The following is an 18,997-nucleotide window of genomic DNA, read 5'->3' on the forward strand; positions in this document are numbered from 1 at the left end:
CGATTATCACGCGTGAGCGACTACCAGCATGGACCCACGGCCGCTGATATAATAAAGATGTGAGGTGTAGCACGTGATACAGTGTGTGCGTGAGTGTGTCTTGTGCAAACATGAATACCTTGAGCAGGTACGGCGACAAATTTGGGATCAAGTTCTGGATGGCCACGGATTTGGACACCAAATATGTCTGTAGTGCATCTCCTTTCTTGGGAAAGGACCCCAGTCGTCAGAAGGGAGAGAGGCTGGCAGAGAACGTGGTCATGAAACAGATGGAGCCGTTTTTGGATGATGGGAGAAATGTCACAACGGACAATTTCTTTACTTCACTGTCACTGTCGCACAGACTGCTGCAGCGCAAAACAACGTTACTGGGCACGGTGAATAAAGTCCGGCGTGAACTTCCTCAACTTGCAAAAGATACTGCAAAGCGAGAGGTATTCTCCACTTCAGTGCTTAGAAGTGGCAGTGTCTCCTTGACAATTTATGCACCTAAAAAAAAAAAAGACTGTGTGTGTTCTAAGTTCCATGCACCAAGACGTGACGATCGGTGACGGCAGAAAGAGGAAACCCAACACGATAACAGACTATAACCACATGAAGGTATGTGAATGTGTGTACAATTTTACACCAGTGCTACAATGTTTTCTGATGTGTGCTATACAGGCCTATAGAAAAAACATATACTCATGACTCTCTCTCTCTGCTTTTACAGTGTGGTGTAGACGTGTTGGACCAAATGGCACGGATGTATTCCGTAAGATCAGCAACACGCAGGTGGCCAGTAGCGGTTTTCTACAATATGCTGGACCTGGCGGCAGTGAATGCCTACATTTTGTACAAGGCATGTACAGGGTGGACAGGCAAAAGAAGATTGTTTCTGAGTCTTCTAGCTCAGCAACTTCGTTGCCGATTCATGCAGCACAAGGAAATATTAGCACAGAGGCAGGCTGCTAAAGCTGCTGCAGCTGCTGTGCCGGGGACTGTAAAGACAACGCAGTGCCAGGTGCAAGAGAGCTGCAACAGGAATCGCAGCAGGTTTACCTGTGCAACATGTAAGAAATTCACCTGTGCCAAATGCAGGGATGATGGACACTGGGTCTGCAAACGCTGTAAAGTTTGAAACACTTTGAAAAAAAACAGACTTGTGTACCCATATATTGTGAATGTGTTTCTTTTGTATGTAGGTTGTAACACAGAGGTTTGGCCTGCCTTGGATCTGAGTAAACAAATGCCAATGTTGCACAAACACACACACACACACACATGTCTGGTTTGCTATCCTCGTGGGGACATCCCATTGACATAATGCTTTCCCTAGCCCCTTACCCTAACCCTAACCATTAAAAATGAATGCCTAACCCTAACCCTTACCATAAACCTAACCATAACCTAATTGTAACCCTGACAGTAAAACCGCATTTTGAGTGTGAAAATTGCTTTCAACCCCGAGGGGACCTGGATTTTGGTCCCCACGGTGCAGAAAGTCCCCACCAGGATAGTAAAAGTCAGATTTTGGTCCCCACCAGGATAGTACGAACCCGTACACACACACACACACACACACACACACACACAGCAAATCTGCATTTATTTGTCCCACAAGTGGAAAATCTGCATTGTCATTGCAAAAAAGTGGACAGAGCACGGTATAGAAAGTGCACTATACAAACAATCTGGAAACATATATATGGACACGTGTATTCAAAAATATTGGTGTATGTATACACACACATCTATCTATCTATCTATCTATCTGTGTGTATATATATATATATATATATATATATATATATATATATATATATGATATAGATGTGTCTGTGTGTATAACTAGACTTTATGCATATTATATAAGGTGTAGCTATATAAATATATAAATATATGTACAACTCTGTGTATATATGTTTATGGCCAGGCATCCAATGTAGTGACAAGGATTGACAAGAACTAATATTGCATATGAGAAATATTGCACATAGAAACTACCATGGTGTATAGTACGCTGCAGGTAAGGAAGGAAAGTAGCCTTGCAGGGAAGGAAAGACCTGAATCTCTCATGGTTAGGGGTTGGGGGAGGGTGTGTTTGCACAACAAAAGCAGGAGAACAATGGAGCTGAAGACCTGTGAAAATCTCAGCGGGGTGCCAAGAGGTGTTAAGGTCGGGGGGAATTTACGCAAATTTGCGCAGGCTAGTAAATCTAGTAGTAGGGACTTGCACCAGGGAAAAAAGGCTCAGGAATTCTAGTGTTAACAGAGTTAGAAGTTAGCAGGAAGTTAGCTCGCTAGTTTCCACCTAAACATGATATAGCATGTTCTGACTGAGAGATTTCTGAAAAATTCAAACGTACAGCTCTGCTATCACTTCCAGCATAAATGAAGACAGAAAACTAAACAGCAGTGACGTTTGTAGGGTTACTGAAGTTGGGCTAGCTGGTATATAATGATGTGCTACGTGATCGCTAGCTACAGAGCTATGTTAGCATAACATAAACACAGTGAAGCTGCAGGATGAACGCTAACTTTTTTCCACTCGATAAAAGTTAACGTGAGGGTTCCTGATGGTTAGGGACAAATGCAATCGCATGGCAGGATGCTGCAAACGGACCAAACTTCAGTCAGGAGAACAACTGAGATAATCCATCCACAATACGAGGTTAGTCATTAATATACTGCAACAACATGGGAATAGAGCAGCTGTGATAGAATACAGCATTAATGAATCAATGGTACAGAAGTGGAGGAAGCGCAGTTTTTGGCTTTCCTCATATTCCAAAACGTGCTTCGTCTCTTTGCTTTTACTGTCGCCTGGCATCATTTACAGATGATGTGGTTTGCAGCCGCTGTAATGCTTCCGACCAAAACAGGAGCAGCTTGATGACACCATCAACATGCGCTATTGTAGTAGAGCGGTATAGTCAAAATCTCTACCGTTGGCCAAATTCACACTGTTTATACCGCCCACCCCTAGCATGGAGGCTGGAGTGGATCAGATGAGTCAGGTTCAGCTCACACAGAGACGATTATCACGCGTGAGCGACTACCAGCATGGACCCACGGCCGCTGATATAATAAAGATGTGAGGTGTAGCACGTGATACAGTGTGTGCGTGAGTGTGTCTTGTGCAAACATGAATACCTTGAGCAGGTACGGCGATTGTTTCAGCTGATTGAATGATCAATATCTACACACATCTGGCTATAATTAATCTCCAGCTGTTCCTCCAGGACAGTGCAGACTCAGTGTGAGTCTGTGAGGGTCACCTGAATGCTGTAGAGCACCTGTGTGTGTGTGTGTGTGTGTGTGTGTGTGTGTGTGTGTGTGTGTGTGTGTGTGATGGATGCTCAACTGTCCCTCCATATGAATTAAAAACACATTAGTCACAGATTACACAACTCAGCATGTTACACACGCACACACACAGCTCCAGGCTTGTTACTCTGTTTGTGTGTGTGTGTGTGTGTGTGTGTGACAGAAACACGAATGGCATGAATCACTCTTTATGTCTTTTTTTGTCTGTGAAATCAAAACAATCACCTTGATTAGTCAAACAGTTTCCACTGACATCCAATCACATGTGAGAATTGGGCATCTGCCCTGCCCTGTAGCCCCGCCCCCTGCCTGTGAGTCTTTGTTTTCTGGTTGTGAATCAGAGCAGGCGCTGACTTCGCGCCTGAATGAATCGTGTCTGATCGCTCGATGGCGATTGGGTGAAACGCTCTACCTTAAACAAATGTGACTCCGCCTCCTCCTTCTAGCAGACAGAATTCTGCAAACTGAATGATAAAATGTTATATTGGGAGACAGTGTAGCATACGTCAGCTGTTCAGGGGGTTGTTTGACTCTCTGAACCTGTTTGTGATGCTTTCTTCAGGCGACCTGACTTTGGTGAGTTCAGGTGAGCCTCCGTGCTGGATGATGCTCTGCACTGATCTTTGTGTTTGGGAATGAAGACACAGCCTGATTGTAGGAAACTTGTTCATAGGTAAAGGGAAGGTGGAACAGTGTGCGATGGAGTCAGTGATGCATTGTAGCTGTTGTTGTCCTCACCTGTGATATAAGCAGCATGAATGAAGCGTGTGTGGCTCAGGGATGAGCTGAGGAGTGTTGACCAGCACAGGCTGGACCGAGTATGGATGCATGTTTGACTTCAAATAAAACAAATTTGTAGCAAAGCTTCATCTTCATCTTGGAGAAGATGATGTCGCTCTCCCTGAGACGCTGATTAAATAAAACTAATAATATCAAACATCGTTATAAAAACAGGCTGTGAGGCTTGAAAAGATCCTGAGACACTTTCACAGTCACGAGAAGAGACCGTGAGGATTAAAAGCATGAAGAGAGGAAGAAAAGGTGGCGTGCATTACCGCCAACACGTGTCCGCCGGAGCGTGCTTACCATGAAGATCGCGCATGAGACGAACACGTGACTTCAGCCGTCCTCTCGTCTGCTGTCGCTCAACTTTATCTGAATGTGTGTTTGTGTGTTTTCAGGACAACAGCTCCCATCACCACCTGGCACGGCCCGTCTTATAAAAGCTATGACTCAGAGAGTGTGTGTGTGTGTGTCTGTGTGTGTGTGTGTGTGTGTGTGTCTGTGTGCGTGTGTCCAAAGTTACTTGAAAACAAGTTGCAGGCTCAGAGAGGCAGATGGACTGGTCTGAGACACACACACACACACACGTACTCGCAGACACACACCTGTGAGTACTGTCTGATGGTGCAGATGTTTCCACACATCTGGGACCAACAGCAGCTGTGAGGCTGTGGTCATGTGACTCGTCGCTCGTCTTGCACGTTCTCCTGCAGGTGAAGCCGTCGTGACACTAAAGGTGTTTGTGCTGCGTCGCTGTCGGGGTCACTGAACGCCGCGATGAACCGAGCCTTCTCTGCTGCACCTCTGCTTCCTTTGCTGCGACGCAGCTCTGTCAGATCATCCTGGTCTCTGCTTCCATTGCTATGCTGATGATACACAACTTTATCACCTGTGCATGTGGAGCAGAGCTCTGGGCTGTGGGGGGAGTTTACTCCCTGACGTGGACGTTTGCACCATCTCAGCGTCCCCAGAGGTTTGCAGCCTGAGAGCCGTGCTGGACGCGTCACTTTGTTCCAGGCTTACATCACATCTGTCACCAGAGCAGCTTCCACAAAACAAATTTCCCACGTGTGGGACTAATAAAGGTTATCTTATGTTCCATCTCATCTTTGGCCCTGTAGCACCACCCGTCTGAATTACAGCAGTGGATCATGTTCAGGAGCCCTGGAAGTCCAGAACTCAGCCCTCAGCTTCTAACATCAGGCTGGGAACATCTCAGCCCCACCATCATAACATCCTGTGAGGTCACGCCTAAGTCCATCTGGCCTCGTCCACACAGACGGTCTCGACCCTCCCACGCCGTGGTCCTCAGTCACGGCTCTGCTTTCCGTCCCTCACACCAACCTTCATACCTGGTCCAGGTGTAGCTCATGAACCAATCAGCCCCTGCAGGACAGAGCAGAGACGCAGCCTGTGAATATGAAGCTAATGAAGAGGCGCTTTAACCGTGTCCAGCAGGGGGCGCTGGAAAGTGAGCCTGTTAACTGTGTCCTGATAGGTTTACGGTCTCAGATGGGTCTGGTTGGACAAAGTCATCATGTGTGTGTCTGCAGTTCTGGCTGGTGTACTGGGACCAGTTAGGACTGTCACTGGGATTCTGAATATCAGCTGATGGGTGAGGTGTCGGGGTTCCTGCGCAGGAGGCCACGGCGGTCCTGCTGGCGACGTTAACGTAAATCCTCGTATTGATCCTTAAATCGCTCCCGTGGTGATCAGGTGGAGCAAGCTTCTCTTTCCTGCTCGCTGATGACAAACCTCCGGATTCGTCTGAGCTGCCATGACGGCGGGTGAGGTCATCCTCAGCAAACCCCGTCCTCCGCTGAAGCCGTCCCTCCGCAGTGCCACCGGCTGCAGGTCGCTGCGGGCGCCGCCTCAGAGACGAGCGTGCCGACAGCAGCTCCTCGCTCGTTTATTTTGCTTTCCGTAATTGCTCACATCTCTCTTGCAGTAAATGTTTCCCACATGATGGCTGCAATTACAAAAAAAAGCTTTTTCAGACTGCTGCTGAAAGCGGCTCGGCTCAGCGGATTCAGTTTCCCGCGCCGCTGTTTACATGGCCGCCGCTGTGTTTTGCCCGGCGTGCCTTCATTAGCATCCATTTGCAGGCTGTAAACAGATGGAACCACATCAGATCTCCCGTCTGCCGGGCCGTAGATCATGGAGAAGTTAAGTGGGCAGATCGTGGGTTTGTTTTCATTCGGATGTTTCCTGGTTCTTACTCTGGATTTAAAGTTTCCACGAGCTACGAGGTTTACACAGACCGGCCTTTGAAGCAAACGTGGACGTCAGAGCCTGATGAATGTTCCTCCGCTGTTGAGCGTGAACATGTGAGAGGCCGGTCGGGAGGGTCGGTGGCTCGATCCCCGGCTCCTCCGGTCCGTCCATGAGATTATAGAGTTCTTGTGTTTGTGACTGTGGGGATGATATATGAGTGTTACATAAGCAGCAGTTTATTTAACATTTGATTTTATCAGGACAAAAGTGAATTCATGGAATATTGAGACGTATGAATAAAGGGTAAAAAGTCCATTAAGCCCCGCCCCCAGCTCGCCCTGCCTGTCAGGTTTGATCCATCCCCCGTGGAGCCTTTGGGAGCGAATGATTTATGGATTTAGACGTTCTTCAGCTATGAAACTAGTTTTGTGCTCGTGAGCTTTGGACAGTGTGAGCTGCTGTGCTTCGCTGTGAAGCAGCTCGCTGAGCTGAACGCTCGCTGGTTGGTAACATGCAGCACACATGTTACACGTACAGGACACGAGGCTGCTTTAATGTGTCTGTGTGTGAAACATGAGGAGGAGGGAGAAAGTCCAGGGAGATCAATACGCCGCAGAAAATAGATCCGTTCTCAAAAAAAGCCTCTAAATTAAAAATAACAGTGAGTGTAGATGTGTTATTTATATTTATCTAATAAAACAGATTTATTTGGCTCTGTGCTTCATTTTAGTAATGACATATTTTAATTTTAATCTACTTCATTTATTATTGATTATTATTATTAATATTAACTAATATTATTAGTTGATTATTTATTTAAATACTCTGTTTGTTTTTACTTTTGGATTGTTTACGAACTCCATGTTTATTCATCATTTATTCACTTTTGTTATGTGATTATTCAGTCCTGTGCTTTTACATCCATTTTTGCTTTCTTCTCTCTGCTTCGTGAGGTTTAGTTTGTCTCGTCAGCCTTTCGGCTCCGTTGCAGGAAACGGGAACATTTATTTAAAATAGAGATATAACAACGAACATGTTTGAAGAGTTAAATGAAGAAATGCTCCATGGATGTACAGTAATACAAGATTAAATGCATAAATTTAAAAATAATAACTAGTTTTGGTAAAATAGAGGAAAAATGCAGAAACAGACTTGTCACAGAAACACGAGTCGGTCCTACAGTTTATATTTTCATCGTTTTGTGATGATCCTGACGCAGATGTTGGTGCATTGCTGCTGCGCTCTGACTGTGGCCCACCCGAGGACACGGTGTGTGAAACACGAGTGTATGTTAACATTAACGACTCGTTAACTGATTCTGAGCTGAAAGAACAGAAAGTAGAGACGCTGTGAGGTTCAAAGTTCAGTTTGCGGTGCAGGTGAATCCCACAGCTCAAACCCACGACGTCAGACTGGACCGAGTGGGTGGTTAAAGCGTGGATACTGAGCTCAGAGCAGACGCTTGTGTGGCTGCTGAGGCCTGACGCAGGGAGACTGAACACAATTAAAGTTCAGTTAGTCTCCCATGTTGGTGTGTTTACCATATCTGACTGTAATCATAATCAGAGTGCGGGGATTTATCATCCGCTCTGCGTGATAATGTCCTCGTTCTGGAACTGATTTCTCCTCCAGCTTCCAGCGAGCTGCACTAACCATTTTAAACCTGACTGTGAGGCTGTGTGTGAGGGAAACCAGCAGCTGTCCCATAATCCCAGAAGACGAGTCCACTGTAGAGCTGCTGCTTGGAATCACAGCAGCTCCTCATCAGGATGGTCGGAAGTCACCATCCCAAACCTGGAAGTGATCGGGAAAGACGCTGCTCTGTGCTGGTGGACGGCCTCTCGCTCGCCCATCTGTCTCACCGCCTCTCTGAAGGCGCACGATGATGATGGTTCCTCACTGTCCCTGTCCTGGATCATGGTGCAGGTTCATGTTCTCACCTCTCACATTCAAATTCAGACTTTCTGGTCTTAGGAGGTCAAGGGTCAACGCTGCCTAATCCTTGAATATGAGGAACAGCTGAGTTTGTGTTCAGGCCAGTGCGGCGTGCTCAGTGATGTCACTAAAGATTTCTGACATCATAAAGTGCTTTTTGGACTTCTTACCGTCTGCTGGAGTCTGACTGCAGGAATCAAAGCTCCACGCTGTCGTTTCTTTCTTTTGAACTTATGAATGAATTTTGTCCACAAACAGGAAAAAGTTTTGTTTACTGAATAGTTTAAAGGTGCTGAGAGCTCAGGTGGGCTTCACCAGCAGATCTATGAGAAGTGCTCAAATGAGATCGATGAACCTGACTGGAACAAATCTGATGATGTGACATCAGCTGACAGTCCTGTCAGTTTATTCTCTGAGTCCAGGCTGTGATGTCTCTCTCGTTCTCTTATAAACTCACATTTTGGCGTCTTGGAGTTCTCACAGTCATCTTTACCTCCTCACAGTCTCTGTGTGTCTGCCCTCCTGTTGCTCACCCTCGCCCCCCCCCGGAGGCCGGCACTCACCGACCTTGTTTTTATGACTGCAGACCCTCCGTCCATGTATCTGTCATGCCGTCTGGGCAGCGTCCAGGTCCTGCAGAAAACATCCAGCTAAATATGGCTTTAATATCCTGACTACTGAAGGTGCGCTTGATTTATCCCAGCTGAAACCTAAACAGCCTCTGAAGTGGATACCTAACATGTAAGATCAGATAAATCAGCCCCTCTTCAGGCTGAAACCACCCACCTCTGGCAGCACCACGTTTTACTCCCCTCTTAACTAAACAGAGCCTCACAGACTTCACCCTCCAACCCTGTCCACCTACAGCCTGGGAATTGAACCCTAACATTAGTGACTTGCTCATGTTGCTGCGTTGTTCATGCTTCTGTTTGGGAAACGGTCTGATACTGCAGGAGCTGTCAGTCCTGAAGCCTTTGTAGCTTTGGCTGCTGTCCTGTCATATTTATTGGCTTAAACAGGAAATTAAACTTTACCTTTGGGATGTTCGTACTCTTGGTGGAACTCAGAGATTTGGACTCCCAGGCTAAGCAACCCTGCTCCCTTTACCTTGCCCTGCTTTGTTAAAGCTAACCCCCTGAGTGAGTACAAGCTGTGGTCAAAGGAAACAGCTTCCATAACCACGACGGACTGTAACTGAAACATTTAACTCCACTGTCTCTGGGTTTACACCGACTCTGGGGCAGTGATGTCACTGCTTTGCTCCTCCACAGTAGCAGAGCCTCCTTCGGCGCCTTAACCTGTAATGGTTTAATCAGAAGAAGTGCAAAGTTTCATCTCCTGTTAGTTTCAAGAATCCAGTTGTTGGATGGTTTTTGCCACAAACGTTCAGCACTAACAGCCAAAGTACCGACGTTAGCCCGAGTTAGTTACAGTAACTTTTCTGAATTTGTGATTTTTCGTACATTTCTCCGTCCTGTCGTTGAATCTAACATCTCAGCAGCCAACAGTCACAACCAGCTTCTCCTGCGTTGGCAGTCTCAGTTTGTGGATCTTTCGGGACACATTCTGCCTCTTTCATGAAAAAGGTTTGTGCAGGGAGGCAAACAGTGATCTACAGCTGTTGGTGTGTTTTTAGTGAAGGACTGAGCTGAATCTTGGCAGAATAAACAGACAGTGGTGCCTGTTGACACCTTGCTTGATGGAACATGATCCCTGTCAGGTCTGAGTGAGAACCAGACTTTTTACACATGTGAATCCTTTCTGGGACTCTTCCTCGTTCAGGGTCGTTGTTCACTGCCGATGACTCGGAGCATGAAGCAGGTATCCTGCTCTGGGAAACTGAACCTCTGATGTTTTTAATGTGTTTCTCTTGGGAAGCGAAGCTCGGAGCCTTAACCCTGGATCGGAGGGATGAACTCTCCACGGTGTTGTCAGTCCAACCTTAAACAGCGCAGTTTTAATTACTCGCTCTGCCACTGAGCTACAAGACTTTATGTTTTAATTCATTCCTTTGCTCCATTTTGTGGTTGAAATGCAGTGTTGCTGTCATCTTTAAAGCTCTGCATGTCTTTGTTTGGACATGAGTTCCCCAAATAACTTTTATTGCTGTCTGGAAATTGTCAAATAATGCCATAAAAAATGCTGCAGAAGAAGTCGCTCTTCCAGTGAACATTCCTGGGAAACAGGCTGAGCTGAAGGTTGGATGGAAGGATTAAAGGTGTGAGGACAGACGGAGAGCTTCCTCTGACGTCACTGGAACCAAACCGTCAGCATCTCCAGCTGCCAGGTGTTGGACATAAAGCTGAAATAAGAGATAATAATGTCAGAGTTTGTTCGTATTTATGAGTATATCTGTTTCTGGGATGGATGGATCAAAGCGTGGAGAGACCTGCAGGCCCTGATCTAGTTTACCTTAGAGAGCTACGCTCAGACACATTTATGGGAGAGGGCTGTGTGTACTGAGTGGATTAAATAAGGCTGGAAAATACCTGAAAGTAGAGTCACAACGATGCTCGATCACTTTCTACAGAGTCTGATATATGAAGTGAAAACAGCTGAAACCTGTTTCCACTCATCTGTTTATGCAAAGTGCTGTTACATCATGCTTTTATGGTCATATCACATCACCTCAGTGACCAGGAGATAGCAAAGATGCAGGGAGAAAGTCTGAGAGAGCAGCGAGCAGGAAGTTCTGCTGCTGAATAACGTCGTGAGTTTGTTTCAGGATGGAATTCATTTAAAGCCTCGCCGCTCTCGAGGCTTCCTCCAGGTCACGCAGACCTGCCCGCCTGTTCCCAGATAACCCGGATAAGCCGCAGGCTGACAGCTGAACGCAGCTCGGGGGAAATATATTTCTGCTCTGGATGATCGGTGGGCTGATGTGATGAATGTGGAAGTGTGGGGAGGATTTCACTTTCCACCAGCTCAAAAAAACCCCAGTTAATAGTTCCAATAACAGCCAATCACGTCGAGCGTTTGGTTGCTGTGAGTCCGTTACTGATGTCAGACTCTGTCAGGTATGCTGTTTTGGTGTGTTTGGAACTTTTACGGATGTTTCCATGTTCATGTCTGTACGTACAGGAAGTGCACCGTCTTTTGTTTTCACTTACCTGGTGAGACGAGCTCTGAGCGTGCTCGTGCTTTCGGTGTCAAGCGCCCGCTCGGGGCGTGACCCACTCCGAGGACAGCGGCAGGTGGGGAGCATGACTGGACGGTACACCTGTCAGACTGTAGTGCAGCTGTCCTCAGGTGAGCTCGAGTAGACAGAAACCTGTCAGGAAGCAGAAAGCGAAGAGCTTGCAGAGGCTCGTGATCCTCATGATTGTGACTTTTTTTAAGTCTGAGGTGTCAGGTCAGTGACCCCGGGGTTCACCGACGTGTCAGTGACCCCGGGCTTCACCGACGTGTCAGTGACCCCGGGCTTCACCGACGTGTCAGTGACCCCGGGCTTCACCGACGTGTCACTGACCCCGGGCTTCACCGACGTGTCAGTGACCCCGGGCTTCACCGACGTGTCACTGACCCCGGGCTTCACCGACGTGTCAGTGACCCCGGGCTTCACTGACCTGTGGCGTCCAGGCGTTCACAGCGACGTCTCTTGTTGATCCTGTGACGTCGGCTCTTTGTATCTTTGTGGTTCACCTGCTGATTCCAGGTCAGTTTGACCCTGCTGATGAGGAGTTGTTGCAGTAGTCGTGCTGCTCAGTGTGAGAGGAACCCAACGCCCACACGTTTGGCCACGCGCTCGGCTCACGAGCCGATCTGTGTGCTTCTGATGCAGTGATGTTGGAGCTCCGCAGGTCTCTGGTTGATCTGGGATCACATGATCAGACTGAGGATGATGGTTATTTCCACTGGTCAGTGACCAGCTGGTCCGTAGGCCTGTGTGACCTGTGAGGCCAAAGATGACATGAAGCCCTGTGTTATGTTTGGATTTATCTGGTCTCATAGTCGTGTATCATTTCCTACTAAACACCGAGTTTAAACACAGTTTTTGAAGTGGAGCTAATGTTGCTTTGTGGAAACTGATCCCAGATCAGAGGTCCATCTGTAGTTATAATGATGCCTGCCTTCAGCCTTCAGCCTGGAGCTGAGCTGGGTGTGAGTTACTCTCTGCATGCTGTCAGGCTCATGTATACGTTATTTCCCTTCCTGTAACTTTCCTCTGTGTTTTGTTTTTGAGTTTAACATCAGCCTGAGTTTGGAGATTTGACTCATTTCGATATGAATACCAGATGGTTTGTTTCAGCTCGGTAAACAGACGTGATGCTCCTGTAGCTCGGTGACGTCAGCACAGCTTCATCTGGCCTCTCAGGGGCTTTTAGGTGGTTTGGAAGACGCTCGCCCGTCCTCCTCCTCTGCTCCGAAACGTATTTTTCTAGCAGATAAATCGCCTTCGTGTGTCTCACGATGAATCGCTGTTATCAGAGGCAGCGCTGAGTCAGCAGGGAGAGCTTCTCATAACTCTGCCGCGAGTCCTGAGGAAGCACACGTGTAGCTGAATGCTGCGGGCTTCGGTCATAACTTCCTGCTCCGGAGGATGTTATCTGTCTGCTCCTGGGTGGCACATCCATCACTTCGGATAGAAATCACAGAGTATGGAGAAAAACCTAAATGACTGTGGCTTAACAAGGACAACACGACCCAGACGTGGGAGAACACTGACCTTCATTCGTGCATTTACAGCAAAGACGACTGAGACGTGTTCTTCATTAAAACTCCTGTTTGTGTAAATCGGATGCAGCTGGACTTGTTACACAACGATGACATTTGATTGATTTTAATGATGAAATAATTCCTCCAGCTCCGAGCACAGAGAGCGTTTAGCCTGCAACATGTCAGAGGGAGGCGTTTCCCCGCTCTCGTCTTCATCACAGAGGGCTGAACGTGACGGCGGCGTGGCTCGGCGTCCTGCTTCTCCTACGGCGCTCGCTCATATTTCCAGACGTGTTTTCAGGCTGCTTTTGGGAAAAGACGACAATCTTTCATATTTGTTGACAAAACATGACAACTCATACTTTAAATGATGTGTGTTGGCGTACGCTTAGACACGAGAAATGCTGTTGCTTTGAAAACAGTTGGCGAGCACCGTCTCAGACGCGGTTATTAGCGCGTCGAATGTTTCCATCTGTCAGGCTGTCGAGGATCACCAAACCTGATGTTTGTCTGCGTTTACACGGATACAAATCAAACTTTATTAAACACCAAGTGCTCTCAGGTGGACACAAGGACTCTTCATGTATGCTGAAGTTCATCATCATCATATTGTAGTGATCGTAGCCCATGTGTGATTGTGTGTTCTCTGAAGTTTGGACCAATCCTGCTGAAACGCTGCGTAAACCCTGCAGAGGGCGCTGTCAGTGCCAGCGTCCATACAAACTACTGATACTTTAAAGACGCATCAGAGTGGCGATGAGACAAAGTTTATGTGACATCATCATGACATGAGACGCATTATGAAGCAGCCCATTGGGTATTAAATGTTCAGCATCTATAATTCATCATTGTTTATGTTATTGTAATAAATGCTTCGTCTTTTATCGGTGTTACCTGTTTTTCTTTCTTTGTGAGGTCATGTGAATGATGAGAGGAACGCTGCGTTGACTAAACAGATGGAAGGACGGTGATCAAATATATTTCTCACAGTTTTAGCGATCAATCGAGCTCTGCAGGCCCGGCAAACCCCACCTGTGTGAAACGATGTGTAATAAACTGAGACACAACGTCGTTTGAAGCAGTGCGGGATCGTGGGAGTGGTTGTCTTCACCTGTGTAATGCATCACAGTTCATTTTACCCGCTGAGCCGTCGGTCAGGCTGGTCAGCGTGGGCACAGTCACGGTCGCGGCGTTCGTAGATGAAGGGCGGCGCTTTGAATATTTGAAATACTCGAATTATTTTCAGTCCACGAACATTAGTGTGATGATTTTAAACGTTAGCGTCTGCGCTCGTGGGTTTGCTGACAGCTGTCAGCCCTCTGACGGTATTTTACCTCAGCTTCATCAGCGACCTGCTGCTCACCCGAATCAGTCGGACGCTCACAGCAAACCAGATGAGCAGGCGGGGACATTCCTGGGCTTTCTCAAGTATTTTTCTCAGGAAACTGGAACAGTTTTGGAAAAATTCCTGGGAAAATACTCTGGTCTCAGTTCCTGGTGTTCTGCCTTCACTTAGACTTGAGAGCAGCTGCAGATGCAGAGCGGTAAAGTCGGTGTGTTCTGAAGCTCCTCGGTGTTTGTGACTGACAGCTCTCTTTTATGCCGAGCGTCCCTCCTGGTGTGTCTCTGTTTTTATGAGAGCTCTCAAATCCCTGTAATTCCAGCAGTTTGTTTCCTTCAGTGATTACAGCCTCTCCGTGGCTGCTGAGAGAGCGAGGGCCTGAGCACGTCTCTGTCTTTGTCCACAAAGACTCTTGAAACTCAATTAGAGGAGGAGTCGTTCCAGGCCTGCCGTCTCCTGACAGTAATAGCTCTTATCATCTGCGGGACACGGTGACGGATTTATTCCTCCGTATGAGACCCTCCTGCTTCTCTGTGTATGTTTTGGAACCTTTGATTGGATCCCGGTGATGTTTGAAGATGATTGGAGCGAGTTAGAAACTCTGTTCCTCAGATTTGGCGTTGCCAGGTTGGAGCTCATCACTGACAGCATTTAAACATGGAGGAGGTTTAGCAGCCTGAGCTGTTTCCACTAATGAGGCTGAAGTAAACACAAACAGCTCTGAGGACATGACACGCGTGTGTTATTGGTCATGTTATACTGTTTCATATGAACTGTATTCAGGCACAGAGGGGAGGGTGAGGTGAAGGTAGGTAAAGGAACGAGGACCAACGAATGGGCCTAATTTAGAATAGGTTCATTATCTTAACCTCTGCTGCCAGATGTCAGATACCTGCCAACAGGTGTGACCTGACACTGCAGACGTAGGAGTGCTGCACACAAAGAGATGGCAGTCTGCTTTTTTAAATGGCTGCTACGAGCTCATCAGCAGGAGGCGGTTCCAGTCTGTCAGATTGGATCTGATTGGCTGCTTTTCCTTCTGCTGTCAGGCTCAGGTACCAGAGCTGGTTAGCTGGTCTAGCTTTTAAAAGAAGAACTGTGTGTTTGCCACCTCAGGGGCAAAGTTTCATTCAAGGCCTGAAGAAAACCCGACAGCCAAGGTCCCTGCTGAAAACGCTCCCCAGCCAGTGGCTGAGGGTTGCTTGAGGGTGGTTGCCTGTAGTTTGCATGGACTGAATAACAAAACTTTTACTTTGAAGGGCAGCGTTCTCCATGCGCAGGTGGTGTCACAGGTTACTTCCTGTAACGTTAGCATCTTCCATGCAGACTACAGGAAGCAGCACGCTCTTAATGACGACCTCACATTGTGACTGTCCGCAACCTCCAACCAGCCGGTCAGGAAGGCTGGTGTTTAACCCTCTGTGACCCGACCTACCTGTGCAAGAGTCTCTGGGTGTGGCCGAGGCTTAGATGTCATTGTCTACCTGACGAGGTGTGGATGGAGGCGTGTCTGAGGTTGGCTGTGGAGACGCCACTTCTCGCTCTCATTCTCTCTGGTGTCAGTCTCCTCTAACCCCTCCCTACCTACAGCTAACCCTGAGTGGGTCACTGGTTACCTGTACCCTGTATCTAAAATGATGTGATGTCAGTAGTTCACCTGCGTCCTCATCACACTGACACCAGGCACAGCAGGTGATAAGAAGGCTTCTTCCAGACTCCACATCACAGGTATAAATATCTTTTTGACATGTGAGATAACCTGAACCCGACGTGATTTTTTCTTATCATCATTTTCGTTTCTCCTTGTGGCTCTAAGTGTCATTACGTGACATTTACATGCTGCCAAAGGCTTTGCACAGAAGAGAGAAGTAGAAGCTAGAAACATCTCAGAGTTGAGGACGTTTCACCGTCTTTAAAGGGAATAGTTGGATTGAGAAGCCGTTAATAAAGCATCTCAGTGACGTAGTTAAAGTTTGACTTGTCTTGTTTTAATCACTTCCTGCTCTGTGACATTCGACTGAAGTGTGTTTTTTAAAGGACAGGTTGGCTTCTTGGTCTCCGTGACGCAGGAGAGTAAGTGAGTCCTGACTGATCTGAGGTCAGAAGAACCTCGCGTGGTGTTCGTGTGTCGGCACATAGTGAGTGTTTAAAAGCACTCTGACTTTCTGATGCTCCCAGCTTGTTCTTCATTTACAGCGACGGCGTCGCATTCTTATCGTCGGCCCCATTTCGCCGCTCGCTGCTGTACAGCCTGTTCCCTCTTCACAGTAATTGCCATCCATCGCTGAGCGGCCGAGCTGTTTATTTCTGAAGACATTTGTACCTCGAGTACCTCCTTGGAGAAAATCGCCTCTCAGTCACGACGTGTTCAAGCCTCCGGTTCAGCTCGCTGTGAGCCTCTCGACAGCGAAGGACCGTTAACTGAGCTCTGATGACGTAAACAGCAGCTTTATTCAAACGACTCTCATTCAGGATGTCAATCAGAGCTCAGATAGCTTTGTCTTAGTACTACAGTGTACAGCAGGTACACCTGCTCAGCTTCTGATCAGCCAATCAGAGGATTACAGGATATAAAGAGTTTACCCTCAAAGGTAAACTGGTCACAGTAGTCTGCAGTGTAACTCAGTCTGAGGAGGACGATGTCGGGTTCTGCACTTCATTTTCTCTGAGTTCTGTGCAGATTTATGATGTTTATTCATCAGGTAATTATTTCCTAATTTTATGAATGAGTCATGACGCAGACGGAGGGCTTGTCGGGCTCAGGAGGTTAGAGAGTCGCAGCCACGGCGCCCCTCGGCTCTCGCTGCCTGAATGCCGATGAACTCGAGTCCTGACCTCAGCTGAGACACGGCGCTTTCATGACGGACAAAAACGAGTCGATGAATTTTGTGATTTGTCACTTTCGGCTTCATTAATCATCCATCGTGACAGCTGTTTGGGTTTGAATCCAGGTCAGAGGGGTGTTTCCTCGCATCCTGGAAACACCTGGAAGTCTTGGAATTACTTAAAGCTGCTTTCTAGCCCAGCTCTGTTCTAGGATGCCCTCTGGACCCAGTGGAGGTGGTGAGTGACAGGAGAATGGTGGCTAAGCTGTCATCCCTGTTGGACAACATCTCCCACCCCATGCAGGAGACTGTGACAGCACTGAGCAGCTCCTTCAGTGGGAGACTGCAGCACCCACGGTGTGGGACGGAGAGATTTCGCAGGTCTTTCCTCCCCACTGCTGTCAGACTGCACAACAAAGACTTTAACTGATCATACACACACATCCACAAATGTGCAATAACACAAATGTGCAATAATCTTTTCTGGCATCGTTGTATTTTTACTGAGTTGTATATAGCATTTTTATCTTATTGTATATTTTATTCTATTTTATTCTAGTGTATATAGTATTCTATTTTATTCTATTCTGTACAGTTGTGTACTGTATTTATTCTTATTTTATTTTATTCTAATTTTTGCTTCATAACTTTTGCACTGTCCACTTCCTGCTGTGACAAAACAAATTTCCCACGTGTGGGACTAATAAAGGTTATCTTATCTTATCTTATCTTATCTTATCTTATCTTATCTTTCCAGGAAGGTTTATTTTCTCCGTCCTTGAGTTTCCACCTGTTTGCCTTAGTCCTGACACAGATGGTACAGGTACAGGTAAACCTGTGCTTCACAGCACAACAGAGCTTTAAATCTGATATCCATGGTGACCCTGAGGGGTGGGTACACCTGCAGCAGCGTGTTTAATGTCAACCAGCAAAGACTGAAGATCGAGTAGGAGGCAGAAGAACCAAGTAAAGCTGAGGTCAGAGGTCACAGGGACGTGATTCCCTCCATCAGAGCAGCGCTTACAAACCTCGAAGCTTTGAAGATGGACGTGAGACCTGCTGTGATAGCCTGGAGGCCGAGCTGAAGATGTTCAGATGTTCAGTGAGCAGGATGGTAATGAGTCCATCAAAGGGACCACCTGGCCAGGGAGGATGAAGATGGAGCTGCCAGCCAGGAGGAAAAGAGGAAGAGCTCAGAGAAGATTTATGGATGTGGTGAAGCAGGACCTGCAGAGGGTTGGGGTGACAGAGGAGGATGCTGGGATAGTAGGAGGTGAGCCACCGTGGCGCCCCCTACAGGCAGCAGAAAGAAGACAGACGATTCTGCATAATGAACTTTTTTACCAGTTTTATAAGAGTCGATGAGAAAATGAGCCTGCATGATATCTGACCTCAATAAACATTTTCCTGATGTTCATGGTCTGAGTCTCTGCTTTAAAGTCTTCTTGAATAAAACGTGATGTTCATCATCCCATAATTTCCAGAATGAGCATCCTGTTTTCTTCAGTTTGACCATAAACTCATCAGGAAAGTGTTTACTGAGCTCAGAGATCAGAGGCAGGAAGTTCATCGCAGCCGCTTCCTCGGTGTCGGCTCGCTCAGCAAAACCTAAAACCTCAGGCCGAGATAACGGCCTTCACCTCGCTCTGAGCGGCTCTGAGCGTGCTCACATAAAACGGGGTGGTTTACAGGTCATGTGATCCGGTGAGCACTACCTCCTCCAATCAGAGACATGATCAGAATGTATGAAGAACATGAAGAAGAATAGAATAGAACACAGTTATATATAAATAATGTGAGCTGAAGTCTGGAGACTAGGACTAGAGCGTAGATCCTTCCTCTTCTGTCTCTCAGCCTCTTCCTCTGGAGGAGGGCGGTTCTATGTGATTTAATTATTTAGGGTGTGTTTGCATGCTGCGCTGTGACTCTCCTG

The 18,997-nt window shown here is 47.1% G+C and overlaps 1 protein-coding gene across 3 annotated transcripts in view; it reads left to right on the forward strand.

Moving 5' to 3' along the window:
* The window catches only part of sugct (succinyl-CoA:glutarate-CoA transferase), an 84,617-nt gene that overhangs the window by 28,689 nt on the left and 36,931 nt on the right, over nucleotides 1-18,997 (forward strand). The window contains exons 13-15 of one of the 3 annotated variants that reach the window (XR_010094803.1): nucleotides 128-434; nucleotides 522-600; nucleotides 713-1,726. The exons of 1 other annotated variant lie outside the window; for it this stretch is intronic. The gene's annotated coding sequence lies outside the window, so the exon portion shown is untranslated. Of the gene's footprint in view, nucleotides 1-127; nucleotides 601-712; nucleotides 1,727-18,997 lie in introns of those variants that run through there. One more of the 3 variants, XR_010094802.1, reaches the window with a different exon arrangement.

Source organism: Pelmatolapia mariae, linkage group LG9 (assembly GCF_036321145.2).
Source record: "Pelmatolapia mariae isolate MD_Pm_ZW linkage group LG9, Pm_UMD_F_2, whole genome shotgun sequence".
NCBI classification, from domain to species: Eukaryota; Metazoa; Chordata; class Actinopteri; order Cichliformes; family Cichlidae; genus Pelmatolapia; species Pelmatolapia mariae.